Source organism: Engystomops pustulosus, chromosome 4 (assembly GCF_040894005.1).
Source record: "Engystomops pustulosus chromosome 4, aEngPut4.maternal, whole genome shotgun sequence".
In the NCBI taxonomy this organism is placed as follows: domain Eukaryota; kingdom Metazoa; phylum Chordata; class Amphibia; order Anura; family Leptodactylidae; genus Engystomops; species Engystomops pustulosus.
In genome coordinates this window covers 78,133,581-78,151,959 of record NC_092414.1, presented here as the reverse complement: position 1 = coordinate 78,151,959, position 18,379 = coordinate 78,133,581, and the positions used below count along the sequence as shown (strand labels likewise).

The 18,379-nt window shown below is 41.3% G+C and overlaps 1 long non-coding RNA gene across 1 annotated transcript in view; it reads left to right on the top strand.

Annotated features, from left to right (window-relative positions):
• Positions 1-15,095, top strand: part of LOC140129016 (uncharacterized) — a 59,525-nt gene extending 44,430 nt beyond the window's left edge. The window contains exons 2-3 of the long non-coding RNA XR_011855251.1: positions 11,568-11,696; positions 15,020-15,095. This is a non-coding gene — a long non-coding RNA (uncharacterized lncRNA). The remainder of the gene's footprint in view (positions 1-11,567; positions 11,697-15,019) is intronic.
• Positions 15,096-18,379: the final 3,284 nt, after the last annotated feature.

The window sequence follows — 18,379 nt, the reverse complement described above, 5'->3', positions numbered from 1 at the left end:
GCTTGTGAAACCAACAGTTTTCTGGTGCTTTTATTTTTCAACTCTTTTTTTGGCACAATTTGTGGCCCAGAAAGAAAGCAGCTAAAAGCTGGTAAAGGCCAATTCATTAATCCCTTGCGCCACAAACTTGCATACCACTGAAAAATATACCACGGTTCCAGCGCCACCCTGCGGCAAAATTAATAAATGATCCTCTATATAACTGGCAGGCACTTATACGACCACCTTCATGACAGCGGATATATAAATGTAAAAAAAGAAAGTTATAAAAAGCCTTTTCTGTATACTAATCTACTCAGCTCCTCCTGCTCCATTACATGTTGTCTGCAGATGACTTTCTAGCTAAGGTCACATCAGTTCGATTCTATTATCACCAATTGCGTTTCTTTTATATAAATTTAAAGGAAATCTACAACCAGGATGAATGATTGTAAACCAAGCACACTGATATATTTGTTTGTGCTTCCTCTTGCAGGATCTGCTCTTCTTTCAGCTTCTTTTGCCCTTGTTTTTAAGAAAAAAAAGACATTAACCCTTTCAAGCTGCGCGCCGTACATGTATGGCGCAGAGGTGCGGGGGTATATGAAGAGGGCTCACGGTAGGTTGGTTGCATATTGCACCGCCATTTTGGATCCTATAGTCGCTCCCCCGAACATCTTTGTCAGACCCATTTTTTTGGGGGGGGGGGGGGGGGTTGTCTTTGAGAACATAACCCAGTTAATGCTTATAAGGTCTTCCCTTAGTTGCTGAAAATTTGCCTTCCTGAAGTTTAGAATGTTGTTTGCCCCTCCACTATTACTCTTAGTAAAGCGTAATACAAAGTCAATGATATTTTGATCACTATTACCCAGGTTCCACCCATACTATAATTTTGATACCCTGTCAGGTCTGTTGGTTAGGATAAGGTCCAGCAGTGCCCCCCCTCTTGTTGGCTCCAGGGCTAGTTGCGACAAGTTGTCTACAAAAACCTGCTACCTTTGAAGGACCTGCAGGTTTCTGCCCCCCAGTCAATATCTGGGTAATTGAAGTCCCCCATGATAAGTACTTCACCATGCTTTGAAGCCGCATCCATTTCACTTATCAGCATTTCCTCTGCTGCCTCCATTATATTTGGAGCCTTATAACAAACCCCTATTAGTATTTTATTCTTCTTTTTCCCTCCCCTTATCTCCACCCATGGGGTCTCCAGATTTTCATTTGCGTCACCAATGTCATCTCACAGGACAGGCTTGAGGCAAGATTTCACATATAAACAAACCCCTCCCCCTTTTTTATTTATACATTCATTTCTAAAAAGACTATAACCATCTATAGCAGTGATGGCGAACCTTTTAGATACAGAGTGCCAGAACTTCAACCAAAACCCACTTTAATGTCGCAAAGTGCCAACACGTCTCAATCGAATTGACGTCCTGAGGTCACCAATACAATAGAAAGATGATGGAGAAATTTGGATTGTAGCTTCCCTCCAGGGTCCCCTGAAGAGGAAGAATCAGGGCACCCAAAGCAGGAGCTCCATCGATAATCCATCTCTGTCCACACCTTTTCGTTCCTCTTGTAGTCCTGGCAGCCAAGTAGGTGTCACTTTAAAATAGCACTGAACAGAGTGTCCTGGGCTGTCTTGGACTGCAGGAGGAAGCCTTGAGTCCTGTCCGGTAAATTCTGTGCTGGGTGCCCACAGAAAGGGCTCTGAGTGCCACCTTTGGCACCCGTGCCATAGGTTCGCCACCGCTGATCTATAGTGAAAGCCCACTCATAACTACTGTCCAGCCATGTCTCGCTGATACCCACTATATCATATTTGCATTCCAAGTTAAGAGTTCCAGTTCCTCCATTTTGTGAGAGTTCTGGCATTTGTATACATGCACTTTATATGGTTTTCCCTATCCCTATTCCTATTCCCTTTTTCCCCAATCTCATTCCAGCCCCCCTTCCTCCCCCATGGACTGTGACTCTTCCCAGCTCTCTATCTACACTGTCTATTTGCCCTGCACAAGTGTAGTTGGCCTCCCCCCAAGTCTCTAGTTTTGAACACTCCTCCAACCTTATAGCCATTTTTCCCCCAAAACAGCTGCACCCTCCCCATTGAGGTGCAGCCCATCCCTACTGTAGAGCCTGTAGCCGACAGAAAAGTCAGCCCAGTTCTCCATGAACCCAAAACCCTCCTTCCTACACCAACTTTTGAGCCACTTATTTACCTCCCTGTTTCCCGCTGCCTTTCTGGTGTGGCACGTGGTACAGGTAGTATTTCAGAGAAAACTACCTTTGAGGTCATTGCCCTGAGCTTATGGCCTAAACCCCTGAAATTATTTTTAAGGACCTTCCAGCTACCTCTTACTTTGTTATTTGTGCCAATGTGGACCATGACTGCTGGTTCCTCACCAACCCTCCCAGTAATCTGTCAACCCGATCTGCAACATGACGAACCCGAGCACCCGGCAAACAACACACTGTTTGGTATGCACTTTCTTTGTGACAGATTGCCCTGTGTGTTCCCCTAATAATCAAATCTCCCACTACCAGCACCTGTCTGATCTTGCCTGTGCTCCCATTACCCTTCTTACTGGAGCACACATTCCCCTGGTTGCTAGAGGCCATGTCTTGCTGCAGCATTGCTACCCCAGAGCTGATATTCCCCTCATCCACCAGTCCAAACTTATTGGGGTGCACCAGATCAGTACTAGACTCCCTGCAACTCTTCACTCTACCCCACCTTCTACATGTTACCCAACTAGCTGCCCCCCTCACTCTGCACCTCCATACTTCCTTCCCCACACCCATCTTCCCCAGAGAGTTTGTGCTCCAGGAGATCATTTAGATCCAGAATCTGGGCTTCCAGATGAGCCATTTTCACACATGGCTGTGTGTCGAATGGCTGCTCAAGGAAAGCATACATGGCACAGGATGCACACTGTGTAGCATTGCCACTTATGGAGTCCATTGTGCTAATGGGGATTACAATAGAAATACAGAAGATTCACAGTCAAGTATCACAAAATACAGCAGTTACCTGATAAAATCCCTCAAACTTAAGTCCCTTAATCCTAAATCCCACTTTGGACACTGCACGCACTTAGAATCAATGCACACTCGCTACAAAGCTCGCACACCCGCTTTTCTGAATGCTCTTAAAAAGGTTATTTGCCGCAAAAATATGCTGTGTTCACTGCAACAAGATCTGGCTTCAAACCCATATGACTTTGGATGACATTTGTTTATAGGTAAAATTGTGAAATTTGACATAAAATAGGTGATGCTAGAAATTACATTTTAGATTGGTGGTCAGAAGTTAAGTTAAATATCAATACAGGCAGTCCCCTACTTAAGGACACCCGACTTACAGACAACCCATAGTTACAGACAGACCCCTCTGACCTCTGGTGAAGCTTTCTGGTTGCTTTCTGGGACTATAGTCCCAGATTGCAATAATCAGCTGTAAGGTGTCTGTAATGAAGATTTATTGATAATCCTTGGTCTAATTACAGCAAAAAATGTTTAAACTCCAATTGTCACTGGGGCCAAAAAAATTTTTGTCTGGATCTACAACTATAAAATATACAGTTTCAACTTACATACAAATTCAACTTAAGAACAAACCTCCGGACCCTATATTGTACGTAACCCGGGGACTGCCTGTATTGTAAAATTAATATTTTGTATTTGTGCACAGAAAAAAGTATTGTGACAACAGTTTTTTGACAATAGAAGTGATGTAAAAGTTACATAATGTATGCTAAATTCACTGAATGCACTGAAAAACCTGGAAAAATGGTCATTCACCTTAGAAATATGGCATCGCAAATTCATATAAATTTCTACCATAATGTTTTCAATTGATCATTTTCTGGCAGTCAATGAATTAAATTCTTTTTTTTCAGAAGATCAAACTGTGCTGTCAACATATTGCTCACACAGCTGGATTTTGTTAACTAGTTTAAGTATAGGTAAAAGAAGGCCAGAGAGAAGGCCTTTGAGTAAAGAGTCATTTCCTAAAGGCAGATTAATGGATTTTCAATAAAAGGGTTGTAAAGATTTTTTTATGTATACAATCTGACTTTATCCATCACTTCTACTATACCTCTAGATATGAGAAAGTATTGTAGATCTTAAAAATGTTTTTTAGGCCAGAGACGCACACTGTGGGTTTGCTGCAAGTTATCTTCAGCATTGTGTCTGGCTAAATACAGCAATCACATGCTATGTATGCTATGTTTAAAAAAGCATGTCAATGGATGCTGTGCATTTAAGATGCACAATTTAACTTTTGCAATGCAAGATCAAAATCCCCCTTTTAAAAACAAACAGAACAATGCCTACTTTGTGCTGCTCACAAAGTTATGGCATTATCTGTTCTGAAAGTGTTTGAAAAAAATCTCTCCACCATAGGTGAAGTTGGCAAAGCCTAATGTCTGTCTGTGCCCTCAAACTGAGTCGAGTTAGCTAATCCACAGATCCCATGATGCCTTGTGTTCTCCCTCAAAGTAATGTATTAAATCAATTGAGTTTCCCACAGGTAAAACCACTGAAAACTGCACAGTGCACATACAGGATGTTTATGGTGACTATCCTGAAAGCTTCTGTCACATGGAAGGAGCAGGGAACATGTAATAAGTGAAAGAAATCATAACTAAACCAGTTTCATGAAGCTGTGTGAGTACTAAAGGTTATTAGCTTATCTGCACAGAGCTGATACTGCCAATGACAAGGTGAGGGAAGGTCTGCAGCAAGAGAGACAGAGAAAGTTCTGTAGAATCACAGACTGGGATGAAGAGACTGATAGGGATTAGGGGTAGATTGGGAGGAAATAACATCTAGAGGGGTGACCGGGGACTCTGGGGGCTGGTTGGGGGCAACACACAGGCACAGGGGCCGGAACGGAAGGGAATGTCTTTATTCCTCTTTTCAGTTTTCAAATTGTTTTATATGGTGGTAGTAAACTAAAATGTATCAATACAACACATGCCATACAAGTTTATATTTCTTGGACGGCAGGACATTTAAGGAAGCAGGGAAGCGACTTGATACAAGTGAAAATGTCCCTGTAATGTTACACTGTTCTGAAATGGCAAGGTTAATTGTATGTATATATATTTTGTGTTAAATGAAAATAAATAAAAAAAATGTTCCAGTTAAAAAAAAAGAGACTGATAGGGAACAGGGGAGATCCTGTACCTCACTATTCAGTGCAGGAGACATCTGTATCCACAGGGCTGAACACATCCAGCACTGCTTCATACACAGAGAGACCTCTGTCACCTTCTCCCTTGTGAACAGGGATCAGCAGCTCCTCCCATCCCATGAAACTATCTCATAAACAAACTACAGACTCATAGGGCTTATCAGCACAGGCAGAAGAAGCAACTACTGCAGCACTAAGGTAATCTGAGGGGTATAGCAAATAAATTTCTGGATATAGGTAACAAATATAATAGACAAAGTTGTTTTAATTCCCAAGAGCTATTGATTACAGTTACTTTTTAAGTCTCTATTTGGGAACAATACATTGCAAATAGGTTTAATGTGACCAGGAGTCACCTTCATCTTGATATATTGGTATTTTCCATTTCCTTTTTGTGAGGCACAAAACTGTCTTCAGACAAGGTCTGACTATAATCATGTCATGAGTAATTTCAATTTCAAAAGTTAAAGCATTTGGGGGATTTAAGAAAGCCACATTATGGAAAACAGATGTGTCTCAAAACTTCAGAGTTGATTTACAGGTCACATACACATTTATCACAGGAGTATATCATCAATTCAGATCTAAGAAAATAAAATCTTCTAGTGTTATCATATGTGAAATATTCTCCATAAAAGCTGGGTGCATCAGTCCCACATACCCGTCCTTATCAATATTTATTGTCTAACATAACCGACAGGCTGCAACTTCCGAAAAAATATTTGTAGATGTTGGTTGGAATGTTTTATGTGGAGAAATCTTACTTATTTATTTTGGTTTGGGCGCTAATGGGTGGAGTACCGTAAATGATCCATAGAAAGTCAATGGACTTTTAGTAAATCCATAAATCTCTTGTTGGAGAGCAATGCAGGGACAAACTGAAAATATTAGGCACTGCTGAGTGCTTCCACACCTTTGTTTTAGAACTCGGTAATGGTCCAGCTGCTATGAGGGGGGGGGGCAACGTTTGACAAAACTATTGATGACTTTTTAACAGATTTCTATTTTTTTAACCCCTTAAGGACGCAGCCATTTTGTAGCTTAAGGCTCAGTCCCATTTTTTCGATTCTGACCTGCATCTCTTTATATGGTTATAACTTTTGAACACTGTTACTTATCTAAACGATTCTGAGATTGTTTTTTCCCCACATGTTGTACTTCATTTTAGTGGTAAATTTTGGCTGATAAGTTTTGCGTTTATTTAAAAAAAAAAAAAAAAAAGATGAATTTTTAGAAAAATTTTTGAAATTCGAAATCATCGCGTTTTCAGGCAAATAGATTTACCACCTAAATAACTTGCCGAATAATGTTTCCCATATGTCTAGTTTACATTTTCAGAATTTTTGAAATGTCTGGATAATTTATTTTGATGTCACATGGCTTACAAATCGAATAGCGATTTTCAGTATTTTCAGAATTGAATTTATTCTATGGGTCGATACGATTACGGGGATACCAGACATGAATATTTTTTCTTTTGTTTTACTAAATTTGCCAAATAAAACCCTAATGTGGGGGAAAATCTATCATTTGTGCATCGCAACCTTCCAAGTGGCATAACATTGTTACGTTTTTGGCTACAGAGCTGGTTGATGGCTTGTATTTTGCGGGACATGTTGTACTTTGCAACAGTATAATTCTGGAGTACATATGTTTTGCTGATCACTTTTTATTGCATTTTTAGAGGGATTGAATAAAATCCCAGTAAAAATCATGATTTTTGGCGGGTTTTTAAAGTTGTTTTTTTTACGGCGTTCATCGTATGGGTTCAATAGTTATTTAGTTTTATTCTACGGATTGTTAAGGACGCGGTGATACTATATATGTGGGGTTTGTGTTATGATTTAGACTTTTTTGAGCGTTCTATGTCTCTTTATATGTTTTGGGTCTTATGGGCATTTTTAGTGATTTATAAAGTTATTTTTTTATTGAAAAACATTTTTTTTTACATTTTTTACTTAATCCACCATGTGACATGAACATGCAATCATCTGATTGCTTGTTCATGATTATACTCTGCAAAAGTGATGTATTAGCAGTGTCAGCCTGTGCACATGCATAGGCTGACACTTTGCCTTTAAGATGACGTCACAGACGCCATCTTAAAGGTACTGTCTTCAGGCATCTCCGGGGTCCCGATCGGACCCCAAAGATGCCATAGCAGCGATTGTCGCCCCTGAAAACAGCGCCGATCATGGGGGAAAGACCCCCGGTAGGCATGTTAAATTCCGCAGTCGCGTTGACCGCAGCTCCGACCGCACGTGTTAGCCGGGGATGCCGGTTCGGCTCCTGTGCAGAGCTGAACCGGCATCGTCTCTGCGCAGTAGCTGTACTGCGCTGAGCGCTATTCGCAGGACTCAGCACAGTACAGCTAAAGGGGTTAAAGACTTTATTTTACCATTTTTTTTTAAAAAAAGGGCATAACAACACAAAAATAGACGAAAAAATCTGCCTTAGGGGAGAACCTATTGTAATCACAGATGTCAGGCATTAGTATAACCACAGTGATACAGAATAAATCCCATCAGGCAGTAACGCAGATACAAAAGGTAACCACCTCTCCCTAAGGCTGAGGACATCATTCACTCAACCATCATACTGCACACATACAGAAGCTATTCCTTCTCTTCGTTCAAAGCCACCTGAGTCGCTACCCATAACTACAAAATTGAGTCAAGCTTAGCCCCTTCAGGACACAGCTACTTTATGATTTAAAGAAGATATTCCACCAGGATGAAGGATTGTAAACCAAGCATACGCACATACACCATCAGACAGGCTCTTCTTTTAGCTTCTTATGCCCTGTGTTGTTTTTTTTAGAAAAGCCTTTTTAAAATTATGCAAACCAGCCTAAGGGGCTCTGGGTTCTATAGGTGTAAAAGGAGACTGGAGGCCCTCAGGCTCATTTGCATAATTTTTGAATCCTCCTAGAGGGGGCACATACCAGCATGTCAGTGAGCTTGGCTTACTATTCTTGATCCTGGTGGTAGATGTCCTTTAAGGTTCAGCCTCTTTATTTGTAATATGACATGTGTCGCTTTATATGGTTATAACTTGAATACTTTAACTCACGTACTCATGTGTTTGTTTTTTTGACACGTTGTTCATGTTAGGGTTACATTTTGGTTGAGTGTGTCTTGCGTTTATTTAAAAACATTTAATAACCTTTTTATTTGCAGCTTTATAGTATCAATGCTAATATTTGCATCTTATCGTCCTGCTTTATAAAACCAGTGGTCGTAATGTTTGCGTCATACAAACATTCCATGATTGACATGGAGAGATAAGACCCTCTATGAAGGGACTGATGGCTGAAAAATGAGCTGAGAATTTTCTCCAATTTGCATCACTTGATAGCATTGGTTTCTTAGAAGAAATAAGGGTTTGTACTACTTGATTTAATAACCCCTTATTAGATAGTATCCATTGGAGTTTCTGAGCCATCAATTGTAGACATGCTATGTCTCTGGGTTAAGAAACACCTCCTTGGAAAAGAGATGTGATATTTTTAGGAAGCCTAAATAGGAACCCTATTCAGAGGCAGAGAAGAAGTCAGAACTAGGGTTTCCCCTGGCAAATAAGGAGCCATGGAGATGGGACTGGCCTCCTATTACTTTATCTTCTTCAAGCTTCTTGGAATTATAGTAATAAGTGGGAATACATACAATAATTTCCTTAGGGAAACAAACCTCTTGATTCTCCAATTGCACTTTTGCCATCCAGGGAGGGACTGCCCCACTTCTGAATGCCATGGCTGCATATGCTCTGATTCTTTAGGATACATACTCCATTCTTTAGAAGATGTATGTGATCTGTTCAACTAATCTTCTGCTTGACCACTGAGATTGCCAACATAAAGATTTTTTCAGCACTCCTCCTGAAGGAGAGGGATTTTTATGCCTCCTGCTTGTTCAAGTAAAAAGCTTCTGGTGAGTTGTGGAATTTTTTTTAGAAATGCTTCCCGAATATTTCCGATTTGCGCCGAATTGCCCTGGTATTTGCGATCAGATTGTGTCCCATCGGCACCGGCTTTCACGCGTCAGAAATCGGGGGGGCGTGGCCGTCGGACAACCCAACGGATTCGGAAAAAACACGGAATTTAAAAAAGAATTAGTGTCGCAAGATCAGCATTTACATGCACCGGGACGAAGAAGGTGAAGTCCGGCAGACCTCGGCGCAGCAGTGACACCTGCTGGAAATCGGCAGCATGACCTTAATGAATCCCGGCAGACCCGAATCAGCGTCGGACAACGCGCCGCAAGATCGCGAGTGGACCGGGTAAGTAAATGTGCCCCAATATATTTTATCCCGAACATTGGTACAAAAGTACAATTTATCACTTTCATACTTTCACGTTTTTTTCCTCTTTACGTTAATAAGCGTGAAGGGGGGGGGGGCGCTGAGCGGACTGAGGAACGCCACATGCCTGCGCAATAGCCTCCACAGGCTATGCCACAATTTGTACGCCAGACCAGACCTGGTATATAACTGCCCGCTGGCACAATGAATCCGCCCGCTGGATTTATCACAAGGCTGGAGGGTTGTGGGGGGGGGGGCGAATTTACTGCTGGTGTATGGTAAAACTGCCCTATTATTTTAGTCTATTTAGTCCTAGAAAATAGATTTTGCAATTACTATAAACGCTTTAGTCCTTTAGGTTTTATCCAATGCATTCTTCTCCATAGGTGAAGAACCTATTCCTGCAGCTTTATTAGGAATTTATCATCTTAGTTACCTCAGTTTTTCTGGCGGACAATGTCTCAACTGCAATCTACTACACTCTACACTTTAGCCTACTTACCCCCGATTTATAAGTGAATCTAGATATGGTAGACAGTGTAACTTTCAAAAAGACACTAATTTAGGTGCAAATGCAATCCTGTCCCGTCCTGGAGTAGGAAATACTTTTGAATTAGTTATGCAAAAATTATTGACTTTTTTAGCAACTTTTCACCAGAAAGTCTTAAATCCAATTTATCTAGCAGTCCAAGCCAGTATGATCAATTTGGCCTATAGAAAACTCCTCAGACAGTCTAAAAAACTGTTGCAAGAAGACCTGCCTAATGATACCACAGTTGCACAGTAAGTCAATACCAGCTTTAGCAGATTTTGGACGATTTGATTGCTAAAAACAAAGTAGAACATTATGCCAGGTTATATCTCAAAAATATAGAAGAAAAGTGCAAACTAGCTTTATACTGTTTGCCTTAAAGAGATTTGTGCATGAGAGAAAATTCTTAAATTTCAATCCCCACACAATAAAGATAATTTTTAACCCCTTAGAGGTGATGTAGCATTATAGAATATGGCCTTGCATTCCATAATAATCTTCAATGTCTTCATCTCCACCTGGTCTCACCATCAATCATTTTTCTCATCCACAAGTATGTCTGCTTACATCGGCACCAGAAGTCCCATCATCTCTTGTCTTTTTCTGCACCATTCATGTTTATTGGTATATGTAATTACATATCTGTTTCCCTGCTCTACCTGGAGATTTCCTGACTCTTTTCTGTGTCTCTCCACCTTCTTGATTAACACCTGGTAGTTGTTACTAATGTGTCATGGGTGTATAACAGACTACAGGTCATACCTGACCTTGGTCATGCTCAGTGCATCTTTTACTAAGTGCAACTAGAATTATACCAGAATTCAACCAGAAGGGAACAAAGGGACTTTATCTGTAAGAACTTGTCTAATTCTTGTCTTTCAAAATGTTATCTGAAAAGCACCATTACCTCTTTCCTCCATTGCCTCTTCCCCCTCTGAATCTTGTGTACTTGTAGTGGCACTTTGGAAAAGTGGCGCGGCTGCAGGTGGCTGCCTGTGAATTGGCTCCGGCTTTTGACACCCCAGCCCCAGCATGCGCACCCACATGACCTAACTCTCCCCACTAAGCGGATCATTAGCAGCAGGGGCTCCATGTTGCACAACTGGGTGCAACGAAAAAAGTGGAGCTACTTACGGTGTCTCCTCTGACAAACCAATACCAGCAACAGTACATCACTAGTTCACCACAACACTGTTTGCGCCGCTTGTGCAGTATCTCCTACAATGTCTGTCTAGTCTGTGTCTATGTGTTTTTGTGACTGTTATATTTTTGAACCGTAATTGCTTCCCCATATGTAATGTAATGTGTCATGTAACCTGAATTGTGATTTATAGCAATGTTCTGTAACTATGTTTGTATGCAGCCAAGGAACTAGCAACATGTAAAAATATGCCTCTCTAAGTATTTATGTATTTATATCGTTATAACTGTCTCTAGCTGTGTAACAATCGCCGGAACACTATGTACAAAATAATTTTTATCCCCCAGGGGATCAATAAAGTTGCATTGTATTGTTTTGTACAATTTTACAAAGTTTTATTTCTCTTTCTCTTTTAGCTCCTATCACTCCCTAGGCTGGTCAGTGTAAATTTCCAGAGTATGGACAAGGACTCTCAAAGCAGACACATTATAATCCTTATAGTGCTATGTGATGCTGTGTGCTGAAGATGTGGTTAGATAATCAAGGTACAGGTTTATATACACTTTCTTTTACCTTCTGAATATTGTACATAGACACATCTGACACATAGAAAACGAAAGATGAGACAGATCAGATAGGAGATCAGATTAGATCCATAAATCACACAATTACATTCTCAACTCTGCTACACGTCAGCCAGAAAATACTGTGCCTGCTTCCCCCTCCCCTGGATAAAGACCTTGTAGCTTTACTCTCCTCACATCTGTTGTTTGCCGGCAGGAAGTCTCTGTGTGAGCTCGTCCTGGAATGCGAGGGTAGGGGATGTAAAGCAGAGAGTGGCTCAGTGCAGCGTCAGACAGGAGGACAATATTTCCTTCCGACCCTAAAGTCAGAAGATTCAGGGTCGGGACCAGGGACAACCAATATTGTGTACACCAGGACTAATAGAGACAGGTTGGAATTATGTCTATGAAATGCTGAATTTTTGTTAATAACAGAGAATGTGTTATTTTTTTATCCTGAATATATTTAAGAATCTTGTCTTTGTGGGAATAACCCTTTCAGGCCCGGCGTCAGCACCCGGCTGACCCGGGCAAGTGCCGGGGCCCCGGAGCTCCAGAGGGGCCCACCACAATCTACTACTTGCCCGCAGGTCGGTCCAGCGGGCGGAGAGGTAGTGGGGCGGGCGGAGAGGTAGTGGGGCGGGCCCTCTGCCCTGCCCAACCCACCTCTCTTGTGACGTGTCGCGTCCTGAGCCCGCACACCCGCACCTCGCGCCCCGCCAGCCCGCACACCTCGCGTCCCGTCCGACTTGTGCCCGGTCTGGCCCGTCCTCATGTCCGGCCTGGCCCGTCCTAGCACCTCACAGCACTGTCCACCTTCTTCCTGATCCTGCCACCACGTTCCGACCGAGCGACATCCAGCTGGGGTAAGTATAATTGCTACATATGTAAATGCATGTATACTGTATGTGTTTGTGTGTATATGTGCTGTATATGTGTTTTTTTGTGTATTTATGCTGTATATCTGTTGTGTATACTGGATGTGTGTGTATATATGCTGTGTATGGTGTATATATGCTGTATATCTGTGCGTATGTGCTGTATATACTGGATGTGTATGTATATATGATGTATATCTGTGCGTATGTGCTGTATATACTGGATGTGTGTGTATTTATGCTGTATATCTGTGCGTATGTGCTGTATATACTGGATGTGTGTGTATATATGCTGTATATCTGTGCGTATGTGCTGTATATACTGGATGTGTGTGTATATATGCTGTATATCTGTGCGTATGTGCTGTATATACTGGATGCGTGCGTATATATGATGTATATCTGTGCGTATGTGCTGTATATACTGGATGCGTGTGTATATATGCTGTATATCTGTGCGTATTTGTTGTGTATACTGGATGCGTGTCTATATATGCTGTATATCTGTGCGTATGTGCTGTATATACTGGATGCGTGTGTATATATGCTGTATATCTGTGCGTATGTGTTGTGTATACTGGATGCGTGTCTATATATGCTGTATGTCTGCGTATGTGTTGTATATACTGGATGCATGTGTATATCTGCGTATGTGCTGTGTGTATATCTTGGATGTGTATGTATATATGCTGTATATCCTGGATGCGTGTGTATGTTGTATATATATTTGGTGTGTATGCTGTATATATGGGATTCGTGCATATATATATGCTGTACATACAGGATGTGTGTGTGTATATGCTGTATATCTGTGTGTATGTTGTAAATTTGATGTGTATATACTGTATGTGTGTATAAATCTGTAGACATGTATATAAGTGTAAAAATGATTGTGATTGTGTAAAAACATGCATGTGTTTTTAAGGAAATGGTCTGCTATGGAGCCCATTACGCTCCTGATCAGAAAATTGAATTACATCAGCGACGGCATCCTTGTTGCCGATGTAATTGAAATATGATTGTCTTTTACTGTGTCTGAGCTCAGCTTCCAGGGTCATGCCACCACATGAGTTCACTGTTAAGGGGCCCACTGAGGCTCTATCGCCCAGGGGCCCACTGAAACCTGGAGCCGGCCCTGACCCCTTTAATGCACATTTTTAAAATAAATGTAGAGGTTATCTTTGGTCAAAAAATTAAACACTGCACAACAACAAAATATGGGTGGGTAGGCAAAGGCAAAAAAAAAGAATAGGAAGCAAGCAGAAGTTAAACAATCATCACTTTAGCTAGTTTTGGGTGGAGAAGCACTTTCCAACCCTTCTTTAACCTTTACAAGAAGGAGAGGAAGTCCATATTCACAGATCTGTCACAGCCTCTCAAACCGTGGTACACTTCTCTGACGTCACATGCTGTTCTATACATTTGCTATCAATTCTCAGTGTTTTAGCTGTATCATTGTTTCCTCTCTCTCTCATACTAAATAGTATGAATGTAAAAACATATAGCATTTAAACTGTTTTCCTCCCTGAATAAAGCTGGGTTTAAGCTGCTACTGTTTCTGAGTGTATGTCATGCTGCTAACCACCTACATAAAAGTGGCCTTATTTACTAAAACTGGTCCACCTTGTAATGTTCTAGTGCGCCTATGTCCAGGCTAATTTGCATGAATCTGATCTACTTTAAAGTTCATTTCATGAGACATTCTCATTTCAAAATTTTTATGATAATGCAATTCTACTAAGCATTTCTATCAAGTCTTTTTAGTATAACATATCACACCTTTTAAATCTCTATACAAAATATTTTTAAGTACAGTATATCTTAGTTGGGTAAAAAAATAAATGAATAAATTGTAATATAAAAGGCCAGTGCCTATAAATTAGGTATATTCGATTGGTGTGTCCTAGGGTGAGCTAAGAACTTACGACTATTTCTGTCATTGAAAGTGACTGTATGTCTCCCTCTACTGCAAGAACAGGATAGTGATGACTGGATAGCACAAAACACAAATCTTGTTTGGAGTTTAAAGGGCACCTACCACCACAAATCTACCTATAAAGGTAGATCGGGTGGTAGGTGGATAAATGGGATGTGAGGATAGCCCTTTTAAGGGCTAATCCTCACGTCCCCGCAATTTTTTGGTAACTTTTATGAAACGTTTATGCTAATTTTATTATGCGGCTACTGGGGCGTGGAGTAGCTGCATCTGAGGTTACACGAGGCGGCTACTCCACGCCCTGGTAGCCACTTTACCCCTCCTACTCGTTTCATAAACATTTCATAAAAGTCACCAAAAAATTGCGGGGACGTGAGGATTAGCTCTTAAAAGGGCTATCCTCATGTCCCATTGATCCACCTACCACCCAATCTACCTTTATAGGTAGATTTGTGGTGGTAGGTTCCCTTTAAAGGAAGTCTTTTTTTCAGGTGATCCTGGCGTATCAAGATTAGAGAAGAAAAGCGCAGGGATCAAGATGAAGAGGAGGAAATGTGAATATGTGTAGTTTAATTTTGGTCATATTCTGTGGTCGATTTTGTTTAATAAGAGTAATAAATCTACTCCTAAGCTGTGAACAATAGCATAATCCTCTAGAGCAGTGTTGGCAAACCTATGGCACGGGTGCCAGAGGTGGCACACAGAGGTCTCTCTATGGGCACTGAGGCCATCACACCCCAGCACAGAGTTCACCAGACAGGACTCTAGGCGTTACCCCGCATTCTGTATTCACCACCAGGGCCGCATCTGCCATGAGGCGAGATGAAAATCTCGCTTCAGGCGGCAGAATGCGGGTCCCTGTAAAGGGCGGCGAAATTCGCCGCTCTAAAGTGGGCGATTCGGGCGTCCATTAACGCCCGAATCGCCCACTAGCTAAATAAATCGCGCCTGTCTCTTTAAGACACAGGCGCGATTTATATGCGGAGCGACGCAGCGCCTTTCCGGCAGCTGCGTCGCTCCGTTCTAAGCAGTGACACAGGCGTCATGACGTCACGCGCCTGTGTCACTGTGCGGAGCCGGGGCTGCCGGAAGCGCCGCGTGAGGACGGGACCCGCGCGCCGAGGGAGCAGCTGCCTGCAGGTGAGTATGATTTTTATTATTTTTCATGTATTTAATTAATTAAATGTGGCTAATAATTAATAGTGGGGGGGCGCTATATATATATCATATGGGGCCAGAATTATTTTATACTGGGGGGGGGGGGCTTGATGGAATGCTATGTATTTTATTTGGGGCTATAATTATTTTATACTGGGGGGGTGGGCGCTATATATATCATATGGGGCCAGAATTATATTACACTGGGGGGGGGGGGGGATGATGGAATGCTATGTATTTTATTTGGGGCTATAATTATTTTATACTGGGGGGGGGGGTGCAATATATATTTATATTATTTGGGGCTATACCGTGATTATTTTATACTGGGGGGAATGCTATATATATTATTTTAGGCTATGATTGTTTTATACTGGGGGGATGCTATAGATATTATATGGGGCCAGAATTATTTTATACTAGGGGCAGGGGGGAGGTTCTGTATATTTTATTTGGGGATTTGGGGCTATACTTATTTTATACTGGGGGGATGCTATAGATATTATTTGGGGCTATAATTATTTTATACTGGGGGGGATGCTATAGATATTATTTGGGGCTATAATTATTTTATACTGGGGGGATGCTATAGATATTATTTGGGGCTATAATTATTTTATACTGGGGGGGATGCTACAGATATTATTTGGGGCTATAATTATTTTATACTGGGGGGATGCTATAGATATTATTTGGGGCTATAATTATTTTATACTGGGGGGGGGATGCTATAGATATTATTTGGGGCTATAATTAATTTATACTGGGGGGGGGGGATTCAGTATATATTATATGGGGCCAGAATCATTTTATACTGGGGGGTGCTGTATATATTATATATCACTATATCACTAAGCTGGGGAGCTGTATATCAGGTACAGTATATTACTAAGCTGCAGGGGCTGTATATGGGATACAGTATATTACTAAGCTGGGGGGGGCATATAGCAGGTACAGTATATTACTAAGCTGCAGGGGCTGTATATGGGATACAGTATATTACTAAGCTGGGGGGGGCATATAGCAGGTACAGTATATTACTTAGCTGCAGGGGCTGTATATGGGGTACAGTATATTACTAAGCTGGGGGGATGTATATGGGATACAGTATATTACTAAGCTGGGAGGATGTATATGGGATACAGTATATTACTAAGCTGGGGGGCTGTATATGGGATACAGTATATTACTAAGCTGGGGGATGTATATGGGATACAGTATATTACTAAGCTGGGGGGATGTATATGGGATACAGTATATTACTAAGCTGGGAGGATGTATATGGGATACAGTATATTACTAAGCTGGGAGGATGTATATGGGATACAGTATATTACTAAGCTGGGGGGGGGGCTGTATATGGGATACAGTATATTACTAAGCTGGGGGATGTATATGGGATACAGTATATTACTAAGCTGGGGGGATGTATATGGGGTACAGTATATTACTAAGCTGGGGGCTGTATATGGGATACAGTATATTACTAAGCTGGGGGGCTGTATATGGGATACAGTATATTACTAAGCTGGGGGGATGTATATAGGATACAGTATATTACTAAGCTGGGGGGATGTATATGGGATACAGTATATTACTAAGCTGGGGGGCTGTATATGGGATACAGTATATTACTAAGCTGGGGGATGTATATGGGATACAGTATATTACTAAGCTGGGGGGATGTATATGGGATACAGTATATTACTAAGCTGGGAGGATGTATATGGGATACAGTATATTACTAAGCTGGGAGGATGTATATGGGATACAGTATATTACTAAGCTGGGGGGGGGGCTGTATATGGGATACAGTATATTACTAAGCTGGGGGATGTATATGGGATACAGTATATTACTAAGCTGGGGGGATGTATATGGGGTACAGTATATTACTAAGCTGGGGGCTGTATATGGGATACAGTATATTACTAAGCTGGGGGGCTGTATATGGGATACAGTATATTACTAAGCTGGGGGATGTATATGGGATACAGTATATTACTAAGCTGGGGGGATGTATATGGGATACAGTATATTACTAAGCTGGGGGCTGTATATGAGATACAGTATATTACTAAGCTGGGGGGATGTATATGGGATACAGTATATTACTAAGCTGGGGGGATGTATATAGGATACAGTATATTACTAAGCTGGGGGCTGTATATGGGGTACAGTATATTACTAAGCTGGGGGGATGTATATGGGATACAGTATATTACTAAGCTGGGGGGATGTATATGGGATACAGTATATTACTAAGCTGGGGGGATGTATATGGGATACAGTATATTACTAAGCTGCAGGGGCTGTATATGGGGTACAGTATATTACTAAGCTGGGGGATGTATATCAGGTACAGTATATTACTAAGCTGGGGGGATGTATATGGGATACAGTATATTACTAAGCTGGGGCTTTATATGGGATACAGTATATTACTAAGCTGGGGGATGTATATCAGGTACAGTATATTACTAAGCTGGGGGGATGTATATGGGATACAGTATATTACTAAGCTGGGGGATGTATATGGGATACAGTATATTACTAAGCTGGGGGGATGTATATGGGATACAGTATATTACTAAGCTGGGGGGATGTATATGGGATACAGTATATTACTAAGCTGGGGGGATGTATATGGGATACAGTATATTACTAAGCTGGAAGGGCTGTATATGGGATAC